A 6,133-nucleotide genomic window follows, 5' to 3' on the forward strand; every position below is an offset into this window, starting at 1 on the left:
AAATAAGAATTTGTTCTTAACTTACTTGCCTAGTAAAACAACACTAATTGAGGTGTCTGCCTGAGTTAGTGTGCTGTTCCCTAACAGCAATTGTGTCATTGGCCCACTGAGGCTGCTCTTAAAACCCTTATTATCTACTTCACTCCTAAGAGTGTGTAGTCTAGGGTTTTTATGAGGTATAATATGACGGCTCATTACAAGCGTCCGTCTTGCTTTCCTCATGTCATTCCTACTCACAACGCCCTTCTGTGTGTGCTCAGCTACGCACTTGGCTGTGCTGCACACAGGATGGTGAGAAGGAATCTGAGTGGTCTCAGTTTTGTTATGGAAAAGAGGTTATCTTGTGACAAAGTCAGATGGAACACATTCTTTATTAACCACAGACACAATGACTCCTCCATCCCTTTACAGGGGTGGGGGATTTACAGTGGGCGCCCTCACACTAAGTGCTGCGCTCTCTCCCATCCTCTCCCCCTCCTTCCGTCATGGCCAGCGTCTCTTCTGACTGCCTCTCGACTGTCAGGGCGACGAAATGAAAGTCTCTCTCGTCGGTTTCACCGCCGCCTCTGGTACTGCCAGAGGGGTGGGTCCCGCTCTCGGTACGCCAGGTGCAGCTGCTCGACAGGCTCTCTGTCTGGCCGTAGACCCGAGTCTATTGGCGACGGTGGAGTGAGGGGGGGTTCCTTTGTAGCTGTTCTAGACCCTCCTGCCAATGGCAGGTATCGAGACAGCTTATTTCTCTCCTCATGCTTTCCAAAATGCGCCGTCACATCTTGACATCCAGAGGTGTGTCGTTCCAGTACCACCAAAGTGGCCATGAACCTCCCCGCACATTTAAAAATAAAAACATTTTTGGGAGGGTAAATCATTTTCATTTCACATTCAAATACAATTACAAATTCAGTGCATTACGTTGTACATAACATGGATTTATAAAAACAGTATCAAAAAGTACGGTAACAATATAAAAATAGCAAATCTCCTCAAAAAAAGTGCTGTTCTGCGGAACCTGACCAGTATTATAGGCCAACATTCAAGATTAGCATGCCTCAAACAAACTCCAAAAATAATACAAACAATTATATAAATAAAAACATACACACATTCCAAAGTGAACTCTGTATAAACCTCAGTGTATATCAAATATGTACAACGGTTTAATCTACATTTCAATTTTACTTACGAAATACAGTTAGTTATATGTAGGCTATAGACACCGTTTACAGTGAAGGGTATATCCCCTTTCCATCTCTGTTTGACTGATATGATGCCCCACTTATCTATTCCGAAATGTATTCTTTTCCAAATGTCTTGTTTTAGAAATTGAACCAATCCCCGTCGGTGACCACTTGAGGGTGTCATTGACCGCACCACATCTGGCCTCCCAAAGTTTGGTCTTGATAAGGGACACCAGAGTCGCAAATTTTAATAATTGCACCTTTTCCACATTTTTTTTGTTCAAATTTGGCTACCCCTTCATAATCAACGTTTTTTTTTAAATCTCAAAAAAATGGTTTTATTTTTTTTCCAAACTAATTGGGCAAAGGAACATTCCCATAAAACATGGGGAATTGTTTTAACTGCGAAACAATTGTCCATGGTACAACATTTATTCAGGGTCAATTTATGATCATGTAAAATCTTTCAGTCTGTTGTCTAAACCTTTTAATTATGTCCGTAGCCAGGTGGAAGGTGATATTGGTAATCGGTCTCTAGGACGACAATTTTCTATCAATTTCGCGTATAATAGCATTCTGTGGTTGATTATATTTTCTTTTACTTTGCAGACAGGGGTTTTCCTTGCCCATTCAACTATTTTCTTAAAATGTAACGGGATAATTTCAGCTTTTGGCTTACTATTATCCCACTTCACCATGAACCTTAACAGTACAGACAGCCAGAATTTGATTAAAATTTGACATTTGTGTACAGACGTTGACAAAACATAGAGACAAAACATACAGTCAACTGTGTGTGCGCTTGCAGGTGTGTAAACCTGGCCTCATATTCTGTCCGCTCCACACATGTGCTTGGCGGTTGAGGTGCTGTCTGCGTCATCTGATGCATCATCTTGCTGCACTGGGGTAGATGGGGTGACGTGGGGAGGGTTTGCTTTGATCTCCCTGGAGTAAGGGGGCCTCGGGAGGGCTGCTCTACCTTGTTCGCTGCTGAGGTGGAGGGGCCTACAATGCAAGAGGCAATCAGGACAGGTGAAGGAAATAAAGGCCCTTGCCCCAATTTCCTCATGCATTACTGTCACGGCTGATTTCCTCCTCTTCCTCTGAAGAGGTGAAACAAGGATCGGACCAATACGCAGTGTGGTAAGTGTCCATGTTTTAATAGGAAAACTCAACATCAACACAACTACAAAACAAGAACCGTGGAAACCCAAAACAAGAACCGTGGAAACCCAAAACAAGAACCGTGGAAACCCAAAACAAGAACCGTGGAAACCCAAAACAAGAACCGTGTGGCACTGACACAGGAAACAATCACCCACAAAATTCCCAAAGAACATGGCTGCCTAAATATGGTTCCCAATCAGAGACAACGATAAACACCTGCCTCTGATTGAGAACAAATCTAGGCAACCATAGCCTTGCATAAACACCTAGAATGAACACAACCCCATAAATCTACAAAAAAAAAACCTAGACAGTACAAACACCCTAGATGAGACAAAAACCATACATCACCCATGTCACACCCTGGCCTAACCAAAATAATAAAGAAAACAAAGATAACTAAGGCCAGGGCGTGACAATTACTTTGAACCAGCTCTCAGCAGTGGCCTCTCCCTGATCTGTCCCTGTTCTGGTAGGAACATTTTTCAAGTCCTATCAAGAAAATGTCAATATATTGTTTGAGCATTTTTCCAGTTGGCATGCATAACATATTACATTTACCGTAACCTACTATGGAAATCTTAGTTGGGTTCAGTAATGTATTCATTGAACCAACAATATTGGAGGGCAAAAGCAATGAGTTTAGGAGATTATGAAACAACAGTGACATTACAATTGCACTAAGATTTCTATGACCCATCCAATGCTTCCTACCATGTACTTCTTTAAATTCTCCCACTTCTTTGAGTCCTGACCACCTGTGAGCTTTTCCCTCCAGCCCCATCCTCTGAACAATTGTCCTGTAAATAATTACAAAGCGTTTTCACATTAAGTTATCATACATATTAACCAAAAAACTGACAGCACAAGTATTATATTTTAGAGAACTTTGGGACAGGGAAGCGCAACCCCTGGTTAATTGGCATGAAAGATAAAACACCCTACGCATTGCATCAATAGGGTTAAGCCACTTGGTGAAAACTGTAACGTGGCTCACGGCTACCATCCCACTTCAGACACAAATGTAGTGAAGCGAACCCGGGTTGCAGGTGTGCAAAGCAAACACCCTTTTACTTAACACGCCAGATTGTTGACCAATGTCATACATTTACTATAGTGCTACTGCTAATACATTACTTATTAGAAATGATGTTCAAGTTTAATTTGTTGTGTCATATATATATATAGTATGCAGATGTTCATAGTACGGATACTAACACATACTATAACATTGAACAATGCTGTGGTCAAATAAAGCAACCTAACAACTTACCGATCATGGCACATGGTGAAACAACTTTGATGGGCTTCCGCTCTTGAGCCACAGTCTTAACCCTCTCAAACTTCTGGCAGACTAGATAGGTACTGACCTTTAAGCACAAAATGTAAAGCTCAAATGAAAATGTTAAACGTGTGCTCTCTGATATGACCTTCATTGAAATTATAATAATTTCAGTAATAATTTAATGTGATTGACAAACAAAAGATTTACCTCCTTGACAATCCCACGCCAGAAGAAGTGTAGGTTGATTTTTTGGCAATCATGCACTTCACTCCAAAATGGCCAGCATGCATCTCGGTCAGCACGACCTCCTTCTCTTCAATGAAAATCACCCTCCTGTGTGGCTGGGATTTCCTAAAAGGTTGGAAGACAAGAGTTGTTGAAATATTAAAGTCTAAAGTCTGATTCTCTCTCCCCATCTCTGTCTTTCATTCTCCTCTCACTTTCATCCTTCCTCACATTCTTCCTCTCTGTACATGTTTCTGGCCGTCTGTCTCTACCATAATTGCATATAAATAAATGTATAACGTAGCAACATGTAGATGATCAACTAGCTAGATGGAAAATGGTTGTACATAAATCCTTCCAGTGATCTAGTAGAAGCTAACTGCTTAACGTTACCCCGAAATGTTAATTTCTCCGCCCCTCCTACGAATCTTGTGCCTCTTGTCGAGATCAGTGGTGCCTTCATAGTACTTTGCCTGGTTTCAAAGATAATTTTATGTTTCCTCAATGGAAACCATTAAAGTGCAAGCTATATACAACAGAGAGCTACAGTAACAGTTAGCTAGCTAACGTTAGCTAAATAAAACTGTCTGGCTAGCTAGCTGAGTAGGTAGCCCGAGGTAAATAAGTAGCTAGCAATGTCAATCTAAAATGTATCTAAAAACAGCTTAAATGATTTACTGTTATTTAGAAAATATGTTCTTCTATAAAGACAAATATATGGTAAAGTCTTCGGAAGCAGTAGGTATTTATTGTCAAAAACAGTCCTTGGAGCGCGGTTCTGAGGTAATACAATTGCCCGGTCCATGCCAAAGGTTTTTAGCCTCCTGAGGGTTAGGAGGCGTTGTCGTGCCCTCTTCACGACTATTGGTGTTCTTAGACCATGAGAGATCCTTAGTGATGTGGACACCGAGGAACTTGAAACTCTAATCCCGCTCCGGTACCCGTCGATGTGAATGGGGGCGTGCTCGGCCCTCCGTTTCCTGTAGTCCATGATCAGCTCTTTTGTCTTGCTGACGTTAAGAGATTTTTTTTTTACTGACACCACATTTCCTGTTCTCTGGCCTCCTGTCTATAATCCTACCAATGTCATGTTGTCGGCAAACTTAATGATGGTGTTCAAATAGAACCCACATTTTAAATAAGCTTAGCCCTCAATAAGCATATCCAAGAGGGCTTTGTAGACTGAGAGGGTAATGATCCTGGCCAGCACCCGGAGGTAGTTATTCAGCTCCCTGTTGTGACTGATCGAACAGACTAGTTCCTGGGGAATTTTTCGCCCGTAGATGATGGATCAGCATCTTCCAAAAGATGAGCCCTCAGACACAGTGTTATTTAGGGACTGATCAAACAGCTCCAAAGACAAATGTATGTCATTCAGCAGACACACTTATCCAGAACAACTTACAATGCATACATTTTTACACTGGTCCCCCATGGGAATCAAACCCACAACCCTGGCATCGAAAGCACCCTGCTCTATCAACTGAGCCACCAGCCATGTGCCTTGGGAACATTTCTCCATAGATTACCAAGACTAGCAAGCAGACCACAATTATTTCAGTAAATATCATTTTCTAGCTACTAAGACCTTTCATCTCCACACCAAACAGGGCTGGAATGTGTAAATTTACATTTTGATAGTAGGATCGGATGATACTTGTGATCAGAAAAAACATTAGGCTATAACGAGCAGAGCAAATAACGCTGAGATACGAATAATAAGATCATACACGTAGTGTTAGCTAACAGTACACTTTACTTTTAAAATTAAAACGTGTAATATCTGAAAATGTAGCTAGCTAGACTATGTACCCATATACATCATGGATGGATGCCATGGCTGCCCTTAATTTGAAGAAGCCTTACTTCATACCGATACTCCCTAACTCTGACGATCAGTTCCCGCATCCTCCTGATAATGTTGTAAGGAGAATCCCCTTGAGCTACGTTGTTTGTTCCAATGTGTAAAATCAGTAGCAGTGGATCATTGACAGGTACGCAAATGTTACAACTGCCGATGTGTTGCTCGTTCCAGAGTTGTGCCAGGGTGCACCCAGTAGTGTGCATCAGGCAATACATGTTTCGTGCCTCGAAGCATAGAATCTGCGAGGACGCAAACACTGACTCCTGTTGGGGAAAATATTAAGGTCATTCACAAGGAACAGATTTTGCCTAGGATGAGATTACATAAAACAAATACTAGGCTACATACCTTCACCTCTGAAGGCAACGTGCCAGCACCAAGCCTCTCTAAAGCCCATAAGGACATGCGGGGGTG

At 41.8% G+C, this 6,133-nt stretch overlaps 1 long non-coding RNA gene across 1 annotated transcript; it reads right to left on the reverse strand.

Moving 5' to 3' along the window:
• Positions 1-352: 352 nt before the first annotated feature.
• LOC118945332 (uncharacterized) lies at positions 353-4,111 on the reverse strand. Its single transcript, XR_005040489.2, has 3 exons — positions 3,838-4,111; positions 3,619-3,715; positions 353-3,145 (listed from the first exon to the last, which is right to left on the reverse strand). It is a non-coding gene; the product is annotated as an uncharacterized LOC118945332 (long non-coding RNA).
• Positions 4,112-6,133: the final 2,022 nt, after the last annotated feature.

Source organism: Oncorhynchus mykiss, chromosome 29, assembly GCF_057628025.1.
Source record: "Oncorhynchus mykiss isolate SJ-2025 chromosome 29, ASM5762802v1, whole genome shotgun sequence".
Classification (NCBI taxonomy): Eukaryota; Metazoa; Chordata; class Actinopteri; order Salmoniformes; family Salmonidae; genus Oncorhynchus; species Oncorhynchus mykiss.